Genomic DNA, 24,020 nt, shown 5'->3' with positions numbered 1-24,020 from the left:
ACGAATGCTGTTTATGTTTTTCGCCCACTCTACCGTCCCGACGAGTGGGTGGACAAATTTCGGGGGAAATCAATTCCCCCTCATTGACAAAGTGCTGCTGCCGCGTCTTAAAATAGGCTTTTCTCCTGCTTGGAAACTTCCGGGAAGTGTGTCCACTGAGATCGACACGCGTTTTGACGGACTTTGGTTGATAATTGCTGCTCACGAGTCAGCGATTGTTGGATTGTGCCAATTTCCTGCTTCGATTACACATCAAAGGGTCGGACTTGTTGTCTGATATTTATACTTTAAAAAATAAGATTACTCAAAAACAATTATCTTTTTCGTAAAACTGGACTGACAGAATGTAGCCAACATGCTTAAGTATCTACTGTTAAAATTTGAGTTTGACTGGTTTAGCCTAGCTTGAGATTTTGACTTTTTTGCGAAAGCTTGAAGTGTACCCTTAGCCCTTAAGAGTTTATTTTGGACTGCTTTCTTCAAAACAACACCTGCGAACAAAAGGAAACATTTTCATCCAAATCGACAGCCCAAATTCTACTCGACTGACCACTTTCTGTTAGATTCTTAAGCCCTTCCAAGCCATCACTTATGTATATAGCGTTCTATTTCCCTGTGGTGTTATTTTCCTTACTCGTCGGCCTCTTTCGTTGGATTTTCCCTCAAGAAGGAAGGTGGGTCAAAGTTGGACATTTTTCCACGAAATTTGGAGCAACAGTTGGGTGAGAATCGCGTGGAAATGGCCGAAAAACGTTGTGTGCTCGGCATTTCTTCGGAAGAGGCCAACGAGTTGGGGGCAAGTTGGTCCTTCTTTTTTCTGGGAATATTGGTCACGCAAGGACGAAGTTTTTGGCAATTGGGATGATGCTGTTTCGTGGAAAGGATAAACATGTGGATGGTTTGACTTTTACTTTTGGCTTGCATGAATTTGAGTTAAATTTATCGAAAATTTATTATGTTTTCATTAGTTGATAAAAAATGATAAATAAAATATGTTTTTTGGAAATATACTCTTCTTCACTGTAACTTTGTATACTTTTTCTTGTTATATTTTCATCCTCAACAAACCAGAAAAGTTTTATATCGTATATTCAGAGCTTACGAGCGATAAGCTTTACGACTTTTCTACCCATCTGTCCGAAATACCCAGTTTTTATTGCACAACTTCCGTGTGCCCAACCGGAGTGTCCAACAGTTGGTCCCTCTGACGTGGCCTCATTGCAGACCTAGAAAAGAGGATTTCCTCGCAAAAATCAACAAGTCGACGAAAAGTGTGCCTCCAGCAGTGAATGTGATTTTTCTTTGTCAGTGCCCGGACTTCCGTACAGGCAGAATTTTCACTGAAATTTAACAAGGCAACAGTGACTGTTGGATTTTGCTTGCTTCGTTTTCTATCATCAGGAAAGAATTTAATTTTAAAAAGAAGCGAAAACTGTAATATCATGCATCGAGCTTAAAAAAAATCGTTAAAATTTGCTCAATCAAGCTGGAAATCGACTAATTACTGTCGGCATCATGTTCAGCTTGCTGCTGGACTTTCGCTGCAAACTCGTTCAATTTGATGGTTCGTTAAATTTTGAAACATAAATCATTACGGCTGTAGGGACAGTAAATTTAACGCTTGATGGAGCTTGGCACCCTGCATTCGTTTCCTGCTGAGTTGGAGCTTTTGAAACGATTTCAAAATGTGTAATGTAGATTTTAAATCAAACTTTAGTTGTCAGTTTTAAGTGGGGTTCGTTTATCGATTATGAAGAGGGCTAGCAATTTATTACACAATAACGCCACAATCTTGCTGGGATTCAGTCGAAAACAATGTGCCGCTCAAATCAGAGATCCACGTGGCAGAGGAACGTGATCCCAAGGACGCTGAACCGAAAAGTCAGCACCAGAAACTTCCTAATTCACTAGGTTGTCCTAGGAGCTTTAAATTTTGGTGAAAAATTCCAAGTTTTAAGTGTTTGTACACAGAAAAAAGAATCATGGTAATATTACATCTGGGAAGGGGTACATTTTTTGTGTCAGAAAAAAGGTGTTATTTTACCTCTGTAAATGTGTAATTTCACCTCTTTCCTGGTGCAATGTCACTTTTTCAGTCTAAATTGAGGAAAAATTACATCTTAGAGGTAATATTCAATCTTCCAATATTAAAGTTTCCAAATTTACATTATTTTTTACTGTGTAAGGGAGGCCGAAAAAACGCAACTTCCAAACGGTTAAGAAATAATTGAATATCGACTAAATATCGATAAAAGAACTGAAAACATTTTTTCAGGTGAAGTATTTTTTTTTACAAAAACTTTTATATCAATAAATTTCAAAAACCAAAAAAATATGGATTTTAAGTTGGTTAAAAATTGGAATTTTTTTTACCGTATACACTTTTTTATTGAAATTATTCAATCCTCATCACTGCCAACAACTTTGCCGAAGACACCAAACCAATCAGAAATATAGAAAAGTTAAATGTGCACGATTTTTGAGTTATAACCACCAATTTTTCGATTTTTTTTTTAAATGATGCCTATGGTAAGCTCAGTGTTTTTTCTCGCTCAAAAATAGCAATTTGCACGGGGACCTCAATTCCAAAACATAAAATAATTTGAAGATCATATTCTTTTCTTACAAAAAGTAATTTTAAACTTTATTCCATATTATTTGTTTGCATACATAAAATTTTTGTCACCAAATTTTATTTTCTTTTTTTTTATCAAGTCATGGAAGTTTGGTCATGGTTAATGATTATGAAATAATAAATAAATTATATGTTTTCAAAAAATTAATGCATTGGCAAGCAATTGCTTTTTTTTAATTTTTATTTTATCTATTTTACATTTCATTGAATTTCAAATAGGATCAAGATTAAAAAGTCTTTTCCAGCTATAATATTTTATGTAACTTGAACATTTTTCGACATTAAAAAAAATCTTATAAAATACTATAATATTTTTTTAAAGGTACATTTAAACAACGAATATTAATACGACATTTTCAAAAACTACACTAGAAATAATGTTATTAGTTGTGCAATTCTCTACCAAAACCGGAAATGGATTTTATTTGTATTTTTTGATTTGGCTCAAACTTTGTGGGGGCCTTCCCTATGACCAACTATGCTATTTTGTGTCATTGGTTCACCCATGCAAGTCTCCATACAATGTTGGCAGCTGTCCATACAAAAATGGTATGTTAATATTCAAACAGCTGTAACTTTTGAGTGAATTTTCTGATCAATTTGGTGTCTTCGGCAAAGTTGTAGGTATTGTTGAGGACTTTTGAGAAAAAAATAGGTACACGGAAAAAAAAATGCAGATTTTTTTTTATCGAAAAGTACTTCACAGATTTTTTGATGAAGGGCTCCGTTTTCAAGATATAGCCACCGAAAGTTTGATTTTAGCGAAGTATTTGCAGTTTTTCAATTTTTAAAAATAGTGACCTAAAAATATTTTTTTTTGAAAAGTTCAGAAAATTTGCTATAAAATTGTCTAAGAGACATTGAAGATTGGACCTCTGGTTGTTAAAATACAGCGGCTTAAAAAAAAGAAACACGAAAATTGAAGTTTTCTAAGTCTCACCCAATCAGCCCACCATTTTCTAATGACGATATCTCAGCAATTAATGGTCCGATTTTCAATGTTAATGCATGAAACATTCGTGAAATTTCCGATCTTTTCGAAAAAAAATTTGAAAATTTTTAAATCAAGACTAGCATTTTAAATGTGCGTAATATTCAATATTTGACCCTTTTAAAATGTTAGTCTTGATTTAAAAAATTTAATCTTTAATTTAATTTAATCAAAATATTTTTTTCGAAAAGATCGGAAAATTTCACGAATGTTTTATATATTAACATTGAAATTCGGACCATTAATTGCTGAGATATCGTCATTAGAAAAAGGTGGGTTGTTTTGGTGAGATTAAGAAAATTTCAATTTTCGTGTTTCTTTTTCTTAAAGCTGCTCTATCTCGGCAACCCGAGGTCCAATCTTCAATGTCTCTTAGACAATTATAGCAAATTTTCTGAACTTATCAAAAAAATTTTTTTTAGACATGGTCACTTATGGACACTATTTTTAAAAATTGAAAAACTGCAAATATTTCGCTAAAATCAAACTTTCGGTGGCTATTTCCTGAAAACGGAGCCCTTTATCGAAAAATATGTAAAGTACTTTTCGATTGCAAATTCAATTTTGCATTAAAAAGTAATGTCAAACTTGTTTTTGCATGAAACTTCATTTTTTTCCAAAAATCACTATTTTTTCAAAAAATCATAACTCGGCGGCAAATTTTTTAACCATGTTTCTCTATGGCTCAAAAGTTGCGGATTTTTGTCCCCTAAAACATATCAAAAAATCTCGAAAATCAAAAAATACGTATTTTGGGAAATTGAGTTTTTGTGAAAAAAATGTTGATAAAAAAATCTGCAATTTTTTTTCCGTGTACCTATTTTTTTCCTCAAAAGTCCTCAACAATACCTACAACTTTGCCGAAGACACCAAATTGATCAGAAAATTCACTCAAAAGTTACAGCTGTTTGAATATTTACATACCATTTTTGTATGGACAGCAGCCAAAATTGTATGGAGACTTGTATGGGTGAACCAATGACGCAAAATAGCTTATTTGGTCATAGGGAAGGCCCCCACAAAGTTTGAGTCAAATAAAAAAAAAATACAGAAAATAAAAATGGTCGAAATCGGCCGATTTCGTAGAGAGTTGTTCAGTTCCGCTTTACAAGTTGGATTGAAAAATCAAAAGACAAAAATAAAATCTGTTACATCAGTGTTCCGATTTCCACAGGTACCGTCTCTAACCAAATCATCGATTTTCACGAAAGTTTCACGGGTTTAAAAAAAAAAACAAAAATATTAACAAGAACCGATTTTTTAGATGAAAAAAATAATTTTAATCCAAATTCATTGAATCTGAAGTCAAACAAGTTTGGAAAACTTAAAAAATATTATAGATGCTTTAAATAGTGATTTCTGCTTTCTCAATATTATACTCAATATTGTACTCCAATGGAATATTCAGTCCCTTCCAATTTTTTATTATGTTATTTTATAACCTGATTGCTTCCTTTAACCACGGTCCTTGAAATATCGACTAAGAAAAACTAATAATTTTGCTAGATATTTGAATATTATTATTCCCAATTTCACGAATTTCACCCAGTGAAAATTCACTAACCCTACTTATTAGTGTCCATTAAAAAACGGAAAGCTAAAAAACAAAAGAAAGCTGCGAAAAGTTCCGTAGAAATCGTCTAAGACACACTGAAGATTTTTTGTTCATTAGTAACAGGCCCTTATATTTGAGGAAAAAAATAATGAAATTGAAGTTTTCAAAGTAAGTAAGTTGAGAAATAGCCACTGAATCCGGATTGTTCATATCTGGAGTTTTTTTTTAAAAGGACCAAAGCATACTGGAAAATTTTGTCATCAAACAAAAACTAAGAACACTTCGTGGAAATTTGCTCTACTGATAATTACTTTTATTTTTAAATAACTGCTATTAAATCGCACGAAATACTCATATTTCCGGTCACCCTGTCCAAAAACCAAAAACTTTCCATCGAAATTTCAAAAGACATCCAAAACAAAAGGGCAGCCAAGATTCATCCGTTTTACGCTTCCAAAACCCAAGGTCCAGACACTTTTTGGCCTGGGACAGAACAGGCCGCGTTGAATGCCTCGGCTTATCTAATTACCATCGGACCGTAAATTTACTCTGCTGTTTTTCAGTGCTTTTCCGAAAGCCAATCCCAATTATGCTCACGGCTGAGCGCGTCCTCCGGTCGTGGTGACCTAACCAATTCTTGAAAAATCTGTTTTGTTCCTGCTATCCGGGGGTTGGGGGCAGGGGTTTACTAATGGAAATTTAAATGGTACACGTTCTGGAGGAAAGGTGAGCGGGGAGGGGACCACTGATAACGTCAAGAACCGGTCCTGAACTACAAAATCATGTCCACGGGGATGTGCGAGTCGTGGGTTTTTTTTTCGCAAGTAATCATTGTCATTAGGTTCTGTTTGGAATTTGGGTGATTAAATTTTTCATGAAATCAAGAAGTTCCACGGAAATAAGTTTGTTCCAAAAATAAACTTCTAAATTTAGCACAACTTTCCAGACTGCTTCATGTGAGTTTTTGGGTACCAATATCAAAAATAAAACAAAATGATTAAAAAAGTTTGATGTTTCCGAGAAAGGTTAGTCAGTTTCAGCAGCCACCAACTTGTTGAATGAAATTGGAGAGAATTTTAATTAGATTTCCGTGGTACGCACAAACGTCTGAATTTAATTACAACCCACGAGCAGATTTGTTTTTTTAATTTCTCACTCTGGAAAACCGCAATTTTGACGTCAATAATTGAATTCACGCTTTCACAAACAGCGTGTAGTACGCGGTCTATGATTGCGAATTTGGCGTGGGTGGTTTACGTTTTTGGTTGCCGAATTGAATGATTGGTGTGCTTCAATTTGGCAAAGCCAAAATAGAGATGGGAGAAATCTTGCGTCAGTGCTGAAAACAGCCATGAAATAGTTATTTTGGATTCAGTAACAGACAAATTATTAATAGAAGCACGTATTGAGTAGGTTTAAATTTGATGTGACAGTCTGTCTAAAAATAAATGAAGTGTAGTTGTTTTCAGCACGAAAATACAGTACTCAAAAAATAAAAATTCCTAATTTTTTGTAGGTATTTAAAAACTACCTTTCTCATTTTCCGAAAAAAAATGAAAATACCATTCACAGCTTACGTAACACTCAAATTTTCCAACTCCTCTCACCATCTCATTCCAACACATTTGCCGCGTTCCCGGGTTCAACAGGTCAAAGTGAAAATCTGTGCCATGAACGTGCCCCCCCCCCCCTTCCATCGTGAAAAACTGGGGAGGAAGAGACAAGGAGAGAGCGACACTGTCCCGAAAAAAAAGGTTTGGCAACGAGGCCAGGTTACATGAATGAACTGAATGCGTGTTGGTTTGAGGAAGAGCGGAGAAGGGGGAAGTTGGGTGTGGGGACGATTCACACACAACATAATCGATTACACACACAGCCACAATTGTTCGTGAAAAGCTTCGTGTTAAAGAGTGGTAGTAGTATAATTCGCGAATAAGGAGCGAAATTTCGGGTGAAAATTGGGCTTGTTTTGGTGTGTGGAGTAAAATGCCCGAAAGAAGGACAATGGCAAAGTGTATGTGTGTGTGTGTGGTTGTGCTCTCCTAAAGTGGGTGGCAAAATAACGAAAACATAGCAGCAACAGCTAGTCGAAAATCTGCCACCTGTAGTAATGTTAACTTACTGAGAGAGAGAGAGAGCGAAAGCTTTCTCGTGAGAGAAGGGATTTTCAACGAAATTTGTTTGGAGTAAGAGAGCTTTTGGAGGGATGCGGCAGTGTTGCTAGATGAAAACAGAACATTTGGAAAATCTGTACATTGATTATCGCTTGCTTCTTGACAAAAACGTACTTTATTTTCAGTTGCTGACGGACATTATTTAAATTTCACTAATATAAAATTATAATAAATTTCATTTCCTGTTTTATTATTGTGAGTTTATGATAATATAGGATAAAGTAGATATTTTTTGATGTCAAAGATAATTGAAGGCAAAAAATTGCCTTGACTTACAACTTGTTAAAAATAATAAAAGTATTCGACAATCATTTAAAAACATTCTGTCAATTTCGGAAACATTATTGTTAAATTTTCTATAGAATTTGCTTTAACCCAGATACCTTGTCCTAGAGCAAGCAATTATTGCTTATTATTTGAATTTGTGTATGGAAAATACTTTGAAAATTATGAATTTAGGCCTTAGAATTCGAAAGAATTTTGAACAGTATTTATGTAAATCTAAAAATGTTAAGTTAGAATTTACAAATTTAGTGTTTTTAAACATAAATATGTCCACATTTTTTTCTAGCTAAGGAGTTTAGGTGAGAAAAGCCAACAGGGTTCACAAAAGGTTGCAAATGAATAAAAAAAAATTTAGGGTGCGTTTGCCTTATGACCAATTCTTCACCAAAACTGGAAATAATTTTTTTGTCATTAGTTCACCCATACAAGGCTCCATACAATGTTGGCAGCAGTCCATACAAAAATGGTACGTAAATATTCGAAAATCTGTAACTTTTTAGGGAATTTCCTGATCAATTTGGTGTCTTCGGCAAAGTTGTAGGTATTGACGAGAGCCAAACATTCAATTTTTCACCCACTTGAAATGCAATTTTCAAAATTTTCAGAATGTTATTTTCCGATAAGATAATATAATTTCACAACTGTTTTCTTTTACAACATTAAATATTGGACCATTCGGGGAACAGCAACTAATTCCAGCGTGCCTCTAATGTTGCCATATCAGCACTTTGACATTCAATTACAGCTCATTAAAAGCGTTTTCAACTGTAATCGAGTTAAAAATAGCTCAATAAGAAGTGAGCAAGCATGTTTCTATCAAAAGTTTTGCAAAATTAGTTGTTCAAATAGTGAAGGACGCGTGCCTCACCCGCCAAACATACGAGAACTTCCCCTAGTTGCTGATATATTGACATTAGAGAGTGTGGGAAACTTAAAACTTGAAAACTTTAAATTTCGTGTTTCTTTTTGTTTTGTTCGCTGTCCAATCTCCAATAATTCTTTAGCATTTTTATTGAACATTTTTTTAACTCTTCGAAAAAAATATTTTCGAAAATGTACAATCATACAAGAATTTCAGTACATAGTCAGTTAAAGCTACATAACTATATCTTGAAAACGGTGAAATAAATCAGAAAAATCTGTAAATAACAAAAACAAAACAATAATAATTGAAATGACAAGCCAGCATTTCTACATTTCAACGAAAAAAAACATTGGAAAATGTATTATGCACCCGTACAGTTAATATGCAGAGCAATTCTCTACGCACACGGTCTTTTATCTTCAATTTTAATTTTTGTATTTTTTAATCCGACTGAAACTTTTGTGATGCCTTCGGTATGCCCAAAGAAACCATTTTGCATCATTAGTTTGTCCATCAAAATTTTTAAAGCGAGACTAACATTTTAATAAGGCGTAACATTTTTTTTTGAAAAGATCGAAAAATTTTATAAATGTTTCATATTTTAACATTGTAAATCGGACCATTAGTTGCTGAGATATCGACGTTAGAAAATGGTGGGTTATTTGGGTGAAACTTGGAAAACATCAATTTTCATGTTTTTAAACCTTTGCATGGCAATATCTCAGCAACTAAGGGTCGTATCAAAAAAGTTCAAAAAAGCAAAATATAGAGAATTCAGGCATTCAAAAATATTTTTTTCAAAAGTGGGCAAACATGTGCACTAATTTAAAAAAATGAAAAACTATGACTTGAATACGGTGCACTTTATCAAAATTTCACTAAAGTACTTTTTGACTGCAAATTTGATTTTACATCGAAAAATGAAGTGGAAAAATGTTTGCGACCAATATTTTGATTTTTGGGATAAATCAGTATTGATTCAAAAATTCATAACTCGGTCAATGAGTTTTTGCACAACCTAAAAATTTCTGAAAAGTTGTCATTTGATGTCTCCTAAAACATATAAGAAAATGCGAAAAAATTAAAATCATGTTTAAGTGACAAAAAGTTAAATAAAAAATCACCAAAAAAATTTTTACCTTGTACCATTTTTTCCAGTGTAGTCCGTATCCATACCAACAACTTTGCCGAAGACACCAAATCGATCAAAAATGTCCTTCGAAAGATACAGATTTTTGAATTTTCAAACATCATTTTGGTTTGGACAGCTGCCAAATGTGTATGGAAAATTATATGGACAAACTAAAAAAATACAAAAAATTCGAATGACCGAAATCTGAGAGAACTGCTCTGCAATCATTAGTTTTGCAAAAAATATAAAATTTGAGGAAAAACTTTTTTTGCGAAAATATGAACTTTTTACGTTTTTGTAGATTGAAATTTCACTTAAATTCAAAATATTTTTCAATTAACCTAAACATGCTTAAAATGATTCGTAACGCAGAGGATTTGCATTTGATGCATTTCAGTTGATTGCACTAAAATTTCAATTGAAAATTTGATCGATTTATTTAAAAAAACATTTTTTCGCCCTCTGGGTTTTCGAGTCAACTTAGGGGGTGATGAAAACTGTAAATAAAATATGTACCTCCAAATAAAAAAAAAAGTTTCAGTCACAATCAGTTTTAAAATCGAATTGTAAATATCGAGAATACATTGTGTAACGTAAATTTTTAAATTATTCATCAAATAGGGCAAATTTTGTCTTTTTACAACTGTTTTGAGGTCATCAAAAATACGAAAATATTTCAAAAAAGAAATATTTTCATAAATTGATTTTATTTTTTTTTGTCCATAGAGTTATTGCACATAAAAAAGTTTTTTTTATGGTTGAAAATTTGATGATAGATTTTTTTGACGTAATTTGAATTCATTTTTTGTGGAAAAGTCTAAAAAGAGAGATTTGTACACATTAAGCGGTTCACCTTTCACATTTATTGGCACAAAATCTGTCTACGTTCCCAGATGTAATTTTACAGTGAATGTTGTTTACTGTGCGCTATAATGCATAAAATTACAACGAAATGATTAAATTTGAAATAAGATAAGAAATAAGAACTAAGCCTTCGTAATTAAAAAATTATATATCCACGTGATTAGTGACTTGACAGTTCATTTTTTGCTAAGACCGGCCCGTGGCTTAATGGCTACGGCTCCCGCCTCATAAGCGGAAGATTCAGGGTTCGATTCCCGACCGGTCTCCTTGAAATTTTTCGACTGGAATTGAACTTTGAATATGAACAAAAAACGCATAGAATCAGGTGGGATTCGAACTCACACTTTTGGATTGGATGTTGGATGCTCTAGACATTCGGCCACTAAGGGATTAATACACTCAAACCCCGTTGGTTTGACACCAACTGTTGTCAAACGAACGGGGTCATTTTTTAATTTGACACCCCCTTTAACACGGAGTTCACACACGCTACCAAACGTTTGTTTTGAAGGTGTGCGTGTGCGCCGTGTAAAAAGTGACAGTTCGTCACTTTTTAGTTTGACTTTGACCAACCAACGGGGTACAAACTAAAAAAGTGTCAATCGAAAAAGTGACCAACCACCGGGGGTTGAGTGTACTCCTTGTGTGAATTAATCCGTAGTGGTGAAATAATGTCACAAGGACATTTACTATATAATACAACAATCCCTTCCCCAACGATTCCCCTACACACCACACACCATTATAATCTATAAATAACTCGAACCCGTTGGTACGGTATGTCCCCGGCTTCTTCTTCTTCCCCTGGTGGTTCTATGAATGTGGGATCCGTTCATAGAATCTGTCTCATGCGGTTAATGCAACGCAGTAGGCCGGGCCGCTTTAATGAGTGTGATACACTTCGGGGGTTCTCGAAAGTACTGCAATCATTAATAATGACAAGAAGGAACTTGAGGCGTAATCTAACCATAAGTTCTTCCCGGATGCTTTCTTCGGACTGGCTGTGCTTGTGTTCGATTAGATTAGATTAGATTAGATTGAGAGTCCATTTTTTGCTAAATTTAATTTTAAGGTCATTATTCCATCTACACATTATTTCGCTTCAATTTTTTGAATTACCAAAACTAACCAACCGTCTTGATTCAGCTCTGTCTAAAAAACTTTTTAAGTTTGAAGAAAAATCAGAAAGATGTTTTTTAAACAGCTCAATCCTTAGAACAACTCATCATTTTGACCAAGGGATGTGATTTCATACACAGTAAAAAACATACATGTTAATATTACATTTTTACCACTATTTTAGTGTTTTGACACATTTTCAGTCCTAATTGAGCTAATATTACAAAATAGAATAGGTAATATTACGTAAGTGTTATCCGAATAAAGTGGTATGGGAGGAGGCGCATGGTGGCTCTAGTAAATTTTATTAATTTGTTAATAAGCATTATTATAAGTCGTATTTCCTTTAGTTCAAACTTTCGAAAAAAGTATTTTTTAAATAAAAATTATTGATTTTTATTTAGTATCATTTAATGTGAAAAAACACATATTTTTTTTTCTCTAAAAACGTAATTTTTACCGATAGAATACTTTGAATCGAACTTATTCTAAATAAGGAAGGTGAAACACAGCTTTCTACGTATAAATCTTCCATTGATCATATCGATTTATAATATTTAGCTTTCGCCATCCCGTGAATCTATTTTGTGTTTGCATAATTTTAAATGTGCCCTTTCTTGATATAAATTAAATCATAGGCTAATACAAATTGCGATTAGGCTAATAACAACAAAATGCACCCTTATTTTGAAAAATGTTTGGGAAAATTATGTAAAACAAGTGACACTACCTGATAATCCTTCGATATCCTGATAATTTTAGTATTTTGTAATTAAGAAAATTTTTAATTGACTACTAAAATTTCCTTTACAAAATCGAATTACAAACCAACCAACTCTTAAATTCCTATCTGCCAACACTTATCACCAGGACATTGTGGGAGAGTCAAACTTTTCCATCCAGCACTTCAATTCTCTCCCTCTCCAACAAAGAGCTTTTTCTCTTCAAAAGAGAGAGTAAAAGCTCTCTCTCCCTTCACAAGCGGGCGTGTGTGAGTGCGCGCGTACTACCAGCAAGAAGAAGGGCGTCCTTCCTTCCTGTGGCTGCTGGGAAACGGAAGCCGTTTCGCCGTTTCAGTTTCATCTGAGACGCCCAAGGATACGCACAAAACCCTCGCCAACACTTTGTTACTCGCGCTCGCGAAGGAACAGGCCTCTCCCCGTCTGATAACAGAAGGAGGAAAAAAACGACGACGACGTCATCTGCCAAAGTGGTTTCAGCCCTTTTGACGGGCAGTTTAATTTGTGGAAAAGAGGTGTGTAAAATTAAGGTGTTTGTGGACGTTCCCTGCAACAACTGCTGGAAGTGTTGGCCCAGGATCGCAGTTGGCCGTGACAGTCAAACTGTTGAATCGCCAACTCCACAAAGGGGGGACGGCTCTGTGAAATTTTAAGTGGCTGTGTTTGTGCTGCAAAGTGGTGTGAGTGGTCTCTCGTTAAGTGAAACAAATTGTTCCACGGCAAGGCAACTTTTCAATCCGTCTTCCCGGACCCCTTCACTTCCCTCCCAGGAGACTATCAAACTGTAATATTTCCAAGTGGTGGAAGAGTGCCTCGCAAAATCCCCAAAATAACGCCCTCACACACGTCGGCGCGTGTGTGTGTGTTTGCATTTTTTACTGTGTGTGAACCAAATCAATAAGAAAAACCCCCGAAAAAAGGGACACACACAATCCGGGGGCTCGCTCGTGGAAATTGGAGCAACAAAAAAAAGGAAGAGAAATGATCCTTTAATGGTACTGTTTGTCCTGTTGCTCCCCTCTGTCCTTCAACCGTGACGGAACTTGGCACCGGAAGTGACCGTCACCAGTTTATGTGTGCGGCGCTGCTCGTTCCGGGCAAACATCGGGCCAATCATCTGGAGCAAGTCGTTGCGCTCGAAGGTTTTCCATCGCCGAAGACGCAATTTCGTTCCCGTTCGAAATATTTCCCTTTGTCGGGACCTGGGTTCGGGGCGCTGGCACCGGGTCGTCGTCGGCAACTGTGGCGGCGTCCAACGGTGGCGGCGGAGGAGGCGCTTCGACCACCAGCCAGTCCAGCCTCGGAACCACCACCGAGGACGATGAGCAGAGTCGGAACCGGAAGCAGCAGCAGGGTGGAAGCAGGCCAAAAATCGCAGGTAGAAGCGCGAGCGCTAGAGAGCTATAGTTTTGATTGGAATGTTTCACACGGAATACTTTGAATGTTGTTGAAGAAACACAACTCATGTATACATATAAACCAAACAATATCAAAATAGAGCTGGGAAGAGCTGTTGAAGTACATACAGTTCTTTGTCATGATGGTTATGCTTGTAACATAAACACTTCTCCCTTCTGTACCAAAATAATTGTCAAAATTTTCGTGGCATTTTCCGACCTTCGAATAAACATGGTTTTAAAATAAATTATATAAGGCTCAAAAAGCACTTATTTTCGACCACATTAGGCGTCATCCATAAAGTACGTACGCTCCTAGGGGGAGAGGGGGGGTTACCGAAGGTGTGACAAGATGTGACGAAGGGGGGAGGGGGGGTTTGCGAGATTGTGACGTCACGCTAGGTTTTTTTTATGACTGCATAATATTGCATTACATAAATGGTCACAATTAAATTAAATCCTCTTTTCTTAAAATTGTTTGCTTACTATTATTTAGAAGTACCGTCATCAGGGGTGATGTTAGGTCTTACAATTTTTTGCATTTTTGTATGACCCAAACTCACCCCCAGACCCAATTTCACCCCTGATGACGGTATCACATTATAATTTATTATATAGTCAAATTTTTTTTTCAGCTGGAACTCCAATATTTTGCAAATTCTTGCTTGATAAAAATAAATGCTTTGAAAATAGGGTCTTCATAAGAAAACTGCTATAAATGGTGAACTTATTAGATACAAAGCTGTGAAAAACAGTTTTCATGATTTTTTAATACTTGAATATACCAGGTCTTCTTATTTATATAAGATACAAAACTGCTTTTTGTATTTCGCAATGATTATTCTAAAAAATGAATAATTAGAATAATTTAACTTATTTCTTCATATAAAAATTGCCAAAATATCAAAATTATGAGAGTTTAAAGATATCAAAACTATAAAAACCCCATCAAAAACAAGGGGGGGGGGGGTCTGTCAAAATGTGACGTATTTTTTTAGGGGGGGTTCAACCTTGTATGACAAAGTGTGACATAGGGGAGGGGGTTAATTTTGGCCGATTTTTGCGTGACATACTTTATGGATGACGCCTTAACGGTGCACCAAGATTTTTGTTACAGATATTTAAGTATTTTCTAAACTATACGGGATAAAATCAAGTTTTGCCACGAGCTCCATACAACATTTTTTGCAATTTCGAAACCATCCTTTGAACAGAATAAAAGGTCAAATGTCCATGCATTTAGTTAATGAATCGCTCGAATAAAAAAAATGTTGAAAAATATTACTTTTTCTAACAGGTGTTGAAAAATTCAACTTTTCAACATTCATTTCAGTGCTGAAAAGTAGAACTTTTCAGCATTCAGCTATTTGATTCTGTTATTTTTGGTAGGGACAAGTAGGCTGTTTCGTCGTTCGAGAATGGCAGGAAAAGTAAGTAGTTTTACGACGGAGTTGCAAAAATTTATTTTTTATATTTAAAATCGGGCGCAAAAAAATCCAAAAATTCAACGATATATCAAAACAATAGTTTTCTGTTTGTTTAAAATTCATAGGCAAATTTATAGGAAATTATCTGATCTTTTCGAATAAAAAAAAATCAAGGATGGCTAAGCTTGGTTAGACTTCTTAGGTAAAAAGTCACGGATTAAACAAATTATAAATTTCTATTGGCTGTTGAATTTAATATTCAAAACTTAAGCAAAAATTAAATTTCTTATTTATGAAAATTATGATTTATTTTTGGAAAAATGACAGCGCTGCTAAATGAAAACTTGTTCCAAAGCTCATTAGATGGCATTATTTGGCATCGAAAACATACTTAAAAATGAGAATTTTCAAAATGGAGTTTCAAGCGCAACTGTATTTTTTGTGTGAAAGTCAAATAAAAAAATTATAGTATTTTTGCAAATGTAACTCTTTGTTCTGAGAAGTCATAATTAGTACTTACAACTTTGCTGGAGACACCAATCAGAAAATCAATTCTCAAAATATGTTTTTGCATATTTGAATAGCTTTTCTGTATGGAGACCGACTTGCATGGATGAACAAATGATGTTAAATGTCTTCTTTGGTCACAGAAAAAGTACATACAAAGTTTAAAAAAAATTAAAATTCAAAAATTTTATTGTTCAATGTCTCACAAAATTGCTTTTAAGCAATTTTGTCTAAATCATAATTTTTGGCATCACTTTAAAAGTTTCCCTTAAAATCAGAGGGCAAACAATATTAATTTTCAAAACATCGAATTTTTTATTTTATTTTTTGCAATTCCGTCGTGAAACTACTTACTTTTCCTGTCATTCTTGAACGATGAAATAGCCTACTTTTCTGTACCAAAAATAACAGAATCGAATAGCAACACTTTTCAAAATAAATGCTGAAAAGTTGATCTTTTCAGCACTTGTTTCGAAAAGTAACACTTTTCAAAATTTTTTTGATTTAAACGATTTATTGACAAAATATATGAAAGTTTGACATAAAATTTCACTCAGTTGTGTTTTTTGGAATTGCAAAAAATGTTGTATGGAACTCGTTGCAAAACTTGATTTTTTCAGCACTCTTCGTTTTTATTCAACTCGGTGAACCTCATTGGATAAATGTACGAATCGTGCTGAAAAAATCCTCTTTTTGCAACTTGTTGCATAAACTACTATTTATTTTTTTCATTTCAACTCCGGTAAAAAAAAGATTTAAAAAAGCGTTATTCTGATGTATTTTTAAAGCTTTTGGCAAAGTGATAACTGAAAAACCTTAAGCACTTTGTAACACATTTTGTTTCAATATGTCTGAATTTAGGCTTACAATTTAAATTAAGGTTTCTTCTGCATAGTTATTTGAATCATCTTTATGTACAAGTTGTATTATTCTATGATAAAGACATGTATGTAAGGGAATTTTGATTTTCAGTATAAAGCCAACTTTTGGTTGTACTTAATATTCGGCTTTTAGGCAATATTAATCATTTCAAAAATATTTTTGACATTTGTGAAGTTGTCTAATACAAACTTTTTTTTTCAATTTTGCTAAAATCAATGGACAGATTCACATTCGTTTATAAAAAAAATAACATCTTGAGTGTGATTCTATAAACCTATAAATCTGTGAAATTAAAATTTTCAAATTTAGAAACTGTTCGTTTCAAATAAATATTGCAGACCTACAAAGTTACATGGAACATGTTCAACATCGTTTAAAAATTCGAAAAATCCTAAAAAATCTTTCCTAAACGAAATAATCGAAATTTGTTGTATTTCTTTTTCTGATTTATTGAATTGATTTTGGTTTGTTATTCAAAAGACTTTAAAAACTCAAAGGCATTTAAATTTCTTTTTTAATCATTTTGAATATTTTTCTTACTGATTTCAGGCATTCCCGTTTTCAAAACTATTTTGAATATTATTATTTTTTGATAATTATGTACAGTGCTTCCGGTATGTTCACGCATCCTTCCTCCCCTGTAGATTCTGTGAAGTGTGCTCCGTTCATAGAATCTGTCTCATGCGGTTAATGCAACGCAGTAGGCCTGGCCGCTTTAATTTATGCAATACATCTTCGGGGTTACTCAAGTGTACTGCAATAATTAATATAGACAAGGAAGAACTTGGGGCGTAATCTAACCCCAAGTTCTTCCAGGATGCTTTCTTCGGACTGGCTGCGCTTGTGTTCGATTAGATTAGATTAGATTTTGATAATTATGTACAGTGCTTCGATTTTTTTTTCTTTTCACTTATGTTTTAATTTAAACAAAGATATAAAAAAGTAAATATCGCAAAACAGTCTTTAAACTATCAAGTTATTATTTTTTTCAAGACTCGTGATAGTTACTAGCAATGGTTGTATGTTTCTAAATCAAAATTTGTGCAATTGTCTGTACTACAACTTTGTAGAACATTGTTACACTCTTAAAAATAACCCTGCAAATTTACAAAAACATGCAATTTTAAAATGATTTTTTTTTATTTAAATGATTAAATAACCCTTCTGTTTTATTGCATATTCACTTAAAATTACATGTTGCATTTTAATAATTTGCTGGAAAAATAAAACTAGAAAAATATATCAACATTAAAATCCATCAACCCGAAAAAAATCTTTTTTCTTTTTCAATTTTCCACCAATTTTATATGCAATCACAAACAACAAAACAAAACTCGTCCCAAGCAATCAATCTTGTTCATCTCGCCAGATCTGCTCTGGCTGATAGATATTTCACCACAAAACAAGCGAAAGACTTCGGAGGAGCTCGGTGGTGCATGGCCAGACCACAAACCTAATTACTGGAAAATTCACGGTCGAGCTAGCTAGCTAGCTCTTTCTCCCGCTTTTCACCAAACTTTTCCTGCCAATGTTTGACCTTCCGATTTGCAGTCTCTTCTCTTGTGCTGGCTGATGGTTGGTTGGTCAAATATTTGCAAACTCATCGCGAGCGATTAGTGCTGTTGTTTAAAGAGTTGGTTTGCTTTTTTTTTTTGGGAATAAAATGATGAAACTTTCAAATTGATTCTTGCTTCGATGAATGGCGAAATCTCGGATTTGGGGTGATGATTTCAATCAATTTAGCGAACATCGCCCACAGATATAATTTCGTCGGTTGATTGTGTTACAATTGGCCATTTTCACCTTCCCCACCGCAAAACCCCAGCAAAATCCGGGACACTACCGGGAAGGACGACGACGAACGGAAAGATCTCGCAGAGTAATCTCTTCGACGTGTGTTTGTTACAAATCTTAAGATTTGCTGCTTCGTCGTAACTTTCTTAACATTTCTCTCTGTTTGGAAACTGACGGGTAAAACTTCGCTTCAAGCCAGTCACAGGAGCTGAAGCAACAGGGCCCCTGACCGTAGTTTGGGGGCGTCCTGAGGGAACGGGGACATCCGAGGATTACGGGAATGGACGTGACATAAATGCTACTACTAAACTACCTTGCACTGCTGCTACCTTGTGTGTGTGTGTGGCGTTCGGATATTGCGGGGGCGTAAATCCCGGCATTTGTTTTCTTGTCCTTTTTAGGTGAAGCAGGGAAGGAGGGTTAAGGTGAAGAAAATGGCGACGGTGACGACGAACGATAACGGAGCCATCGAGAATTACGTGCACCCAGCAGTGGGTTGTTCCACGAAGTTTGCTGGGCTCGGGGTTTTGAACTCCATCTGTGGAAGGGAGTGTTTATCAACAGTGATGAGGAATTTTGAAATTTTTCCATGGCTTCTGGGAGTTTAAGGGTATTCGTGATGCTTTCAATTTATTGAATGCGATTTTAATGCGTAAAATTTACCAGTTATTTAAGAGTACACCACACCTCTGATTCCCCTCTACAAATAAAAATCTTACCAAAATCGTTTGACTTTATCAAAGAGTTTTCTAATTCCACAATTATATAAAAGTTCACTTATAAATTAATCATTCCATAATATTTTAAGCTATTTGTTCTAGGACGAAATTTAACTAAATTTTTTTCTGTTGGCTTCAGGGAATCCAATCTAACAGACCATGACAAAAACCTGTTGTTGGTATGATCGTGCTTTCTTATTTCTTGTGTATTTCCCGGACGCTTAGAAACCCGGACACCTCATCTTGTTTTATCAATTATTTGGATTATTTGTCAAAACTGTGTTATTTGATGAACTCTAACTAATCTAATCTAATCTAACCTAATCTAACCGAACACAAGCGCAACCAGTCAGAAGAAAGCATCCGGGAAGAACTTATGGTTAGATTACGCCTCAAGTTCCTTCTTGTCATTATTAATGATTGCAGTACTTTCGAGAACCCCCGAAGTGTATTACACTCATTAAAGCGGCCCGGCCTACTGCGTTGCACTCAAGGAGTATTAATCCCTTGATGGCCGAATGTCTAGAGCATCCGACATCCAATCCAAAGGTGTGAGTTCGAATCCCACCTGATTCTATGCGTTTTTTGTTCATATTCAAAGTTCAATTACAGTCGAAAAGATTCAAAGAGACCGGTCGGGAATCGAACCCTGAACCTTCCGCTTATGAGGCGGGAGCCGTAGCCATTAAGCCACAGGCCGGTCACAAATGACCAAAATGACCAAAATGACCAAAATGACCAAAATAACCAAAATGACCAAAATGACTAAAATGACCAAAATGACTAAAATGACCAAAATGACCAAAATGACCAAAATGACCAAAATGACCAAAATGACCAAAATGACCAAAATGACCAAAATGACCAAAATGACCAAAATGACCAAAATGTCCAAAATGACCAAAATTACCAAAATGAATAAAATGACTAAAAGGCCAAAATGACCAAAATTACGAAAATGACCAAAATGACTAAAATGACTAAAATGACCGAAATGACCAAAATGACCAAAATGACCAAAATGACCAAAATGACCAAAATGACCAAAATGACCAAAATGACCAAAATGACCAAAATGACCAAAATTACCAAAATGACTAAAATGACCAAAATGACCAAAATGAGCAAAATAACCAAAATGGCTAAAATGACCAAATTGACCAAATTGACCAAAAGGATCAAAATGACCAAAATTACCAAAATGACAAAAATGACTCGTGTTATTTGATGAACTCTAACATCAAATTTCATTTAAAGTTTGTTTGAACGCTGTAGTTAATGCCAAAACAATTATATAAAATAAAAACTATACATTTACCAAAACTGCGAAACATTTCACTGAAATATTTCATAGACGTCCAATGCATCGAGAAGGCAAAGCAAACATTTTTGGTTTTGATTTCCTTAAATTCTAGCAAATTTTTATATAAAATATTGATTGTTATTTGAAAACTAAATATGCCATTCACTAACATTTCTGTCCAAATTTGTGTGGTTCATGAGCAAAATCGAGTGTCCGGAATTTAAAGAAAAAGTGTCCGGATTTCGAATCAGCTTTTATCTGTGTCCAGCTTGCCAGCTATGACAAAAATGATATGCTACTAAGTGTCCGGATTTCGAATCAAGACGTTAGTTATGAACGCGATTTTGTACAGATTTGAATGCCTCACTTTTTGATTATCCCAAATCCCCATAACTCGATTTCAATCTGGAGATATTTGACAAAAAGTGTAACACACCTTGCATTTTTGGTTAAAGGATATTACAATCACAGGCCGTTCATGTCACTCTTCCTTGGAATAAAATCGTGACACTTCGTTTCACAAATTATTTTTTTAATTCTGTGAGCCTCGAATTAAAAAAATAAAGGCTAATTAAAAAAAATATTGGGTTAAAATGATCCATCAGGTCTGAATAGGATAAATTAATCTCATCTGCTCATCAATTTCAACAATTAGGCCAATGTAAATTTAATTTTAGTGTTTGTTTCACACTCTTTTGAAAATTTAAAAAAAAATGCATTTAATTTTTTGAAGAAAAACATGTTGAACTGATTGTTAACTATTTTTCATGCAGTGAATCAAGTTTATTTTTTGCATTTTTAATTAAGTGGAGCTTTTGACTATTTTTTTTTTGCAAATTTTGAAAGATGAGACCACTTTCTTCCCCACCACAATTCATCCAGAGTCGAGGAATAAAATGTTTAAATAAAATTAAATTTAATTTAATGAGCTTTTCCAAATAAAAACAAAGATTTCCATTCTTAAAAATCTAAAATAACATTTGTTTTCGACACTTTTTAATTTGTTCTAGTACACAGAAAAAAAAATCAATTCTCGTAATCGTGAATTAGGTTCACGAATGTGAGAACCACGAAGGAATTTACACGAACCATACACGTGAATGTATTCCTTCGTGGTTCTCGCTTTCGTGAATTTAATTCACGATTTCGAGAATTGCTTTTTATCAGTGTATTACAGAGACATTTCTAGTTACGGTCGATCCACAAAAACTTTTTTGGCTTGTATTGTGGTTTTCATTTAATACTGCCACTGCTCCCCCGATTTTGGAGGGCACCACTGACTTTGACAAAAACTTTTAAAAATATTTCTACCAGCCGAAAGATGGACGCTATTTGTAAAAATTATAAAAAAAAAGTTGAATAATTTTACTTAAAAATGACAACAGCTAATACATGCTGCATAATTTCAACATTTTACCAAAATACTTTTCAATTTAGGTTTAGATTTTACATTCTTAAATATTTTTTTGAATTTCCAATACTTTCCAAAAAAGCAATATTTTGCAAAAAAAAAACAAATCGTCTGTCTGGATACCCTATCGCTCAATGTTGGATCTTTTCACAAAAAACTAAAAAAAGGTGTTGAGGTTTATCAAAATTGAGTTTTTGTAACACATAGTAATTTAAAAAAAAGGTTTATTTTTTTTTCAGGGTAACTTTTTTTTCCTGAAAACCCTTAATCATAATGTACAACTTTGCCGAAAACAGCAAATCGATCAGAAATTCGCTTCTCGAGATACAAAGTTTCGAAGGTTTTCATAGCAATTTTCTGTGGATGGTGGCCCAATTTGTATGGAGTCCTGTATAATGAAAATAATGATGCAGAATATGGACAGAAGGAACCGATACACAAATTATTATATTCCAGCAATTCCAGCTTAAATCGAGTATTTTTTCTGGTACTTTTGTAGTCGCTGATTTCAATGAAACTTGGTAGACATGTTATCCTAGGTTTATGTAAGCCATGGAGCCAGTTAAACTCGAAAAAAACATTTCAGAAGAGCGTAAGTTACCGTAACCTGGGGTGACTTTGATAGCTCGGGGTGACTTTGATAGGTTTTTTCAAATGCCCGTCAAATAAGTATCTAAACATTTTTGAGAATTTTAAGTATGTAAGCATTAAGGGATAGCTTATTATCGAACATATATGCAAAAATGTGACTGTTACATTGGATGTATCAAAATTAGTGACCAAATCAAATTTCTATCAATGTCACCCCGGGCTATCAAAGTCACCCCAGTTTACGGTATTTAAATATTTTTGCTTTTTGAGATTTAAAAATTTCTGTACCACGAAGCCGTTGCATCTTATCAAAAAGTGTTCAAACTCAAACTTGTAAGAAATTGGATGGGCTTTCTGAAAAAACTACACTGAAATAAAAATACACGCCATTTTTATGAGATTTTTTGATTTTTATGTTCAAGAGTTATATTTTAAGCTGGTGTCACGATTCGTTCAAAATTTTTGAGGAAATATTTTTTTAAATCCTACAGTGGGAATCGATCCCCCAGACATTTTTACATAAAATTCTCAAAAATTGACCATTGTCCTATGTCTAATCCTTGGGAAGATACAGCGGTTTAAAAAATTAAAATGTCGAAAAATTTTGTTTTTTGGTGGTTTTTGGGAATTTATATATGACAAACTAGATTTTTCAGTCTCGAAAATATTTTTACCGGAAAGCTTGCCCAATTTCCCATAAGTTTGCCTTTGACAGCTTTTCAATTGGATGCATGGGCAAACAGATATAAGCTTTGTATGTATGGGCAAACAGATATAAGTTTATTGCTCATAACTGAAAATAGAATATTTTTTTCAGTGTGGTTGAAACATGAATAGTAAATAAGCTTACGCAAATATTAAAAAGTGTCAAATTAAATAGCTGTCAAAGGCAAATTTATGGGAAATTGGACAAATTTTCCGGTAAAAATATTTTTGAGACTGATAAATCAAGTCTGTCATATAGAAATTGCCAAAAACTACCAAAAAACCTATTTTTCGACATTTTAATTTTTTTAAACCGCTGTATCTTCCCAACGATTGGACATAGGACAATGGTCAATATGGAGACTTTTATCTAATGGGGAATCGATTCCCACTATCGGTTTTTAAACATTTTGACGTTTAGACCACTTTACAAAAGAACAGTTTTAGTAAATGATTTTTGTAATTTTTTAGGAGAGACATACCATCCTGCATTTTTCGTCAGTCTTTTTCTAACATCTTAGCCTATTTCCTCAAAAATTTTGAACCTTAAAATTTGACTTTAAAACTTAAAAGTCAAAAAATCTTATAGAAGTGGCGTGTATTTTTATTTCAGTGTATTTTTTCAGAAAGTCCCTCCATTTTCCTACAAGTTTGTCTTTGACCACTTTTTGATACGATGCAATGGCTTCGAGATACAATAATTTTTTTAAATTCCTACATACAAAAGTATTTAAATAACTTACGCCCTTCTCAAATGTTATTTTCGAGTACAATTGGCTCCATATACACAAAAATGGCTTATATAGGCCTAGGATAACATGTCTACAAAGTTTTATTGAAATCGGAGAGGGTTGAGAAAAAAGTTTCTAAAAAATTACTGTTTTGGGCTAGAATTGCTCTATAAATAAAAAAACATCATTAAGA

General features: G+C 34.1%; 1 protein-coding gene across 11 annotated transcripts in view; it reads left to right on the top strand.

Annotated features, from left to right (window-relative positions):
* Positions 1-24,020, top strand: part of LOC6053453 — a 324,644-nt gene that overhangs the window by 168,130 nt on the left and 132,494 nt on the right. The gene's annotated exons all lie outside the window — the stretch shown is intronic.

This window comes from Culex quinquefasciatus, chromosome 3 (assembly GCF_015732765.1).
Source record: "Culex quinquefasciatus strain JHB chromosome 3, VPISU_Cqui_1.0_pri_paternal, whole genome shotgun sequence".
In the NCBI taxonomy this organism is placed as follows: Eukaryota; Metazoa; Arthropoda; class Insecta; order Diptera; family Culicidae; genus Culex; species Culex quinquefasciatus.
Note: the sequence above shows the minus strand (reverse complement) of the source record. Positions and strands in the feature narration are given on the sequence as shown.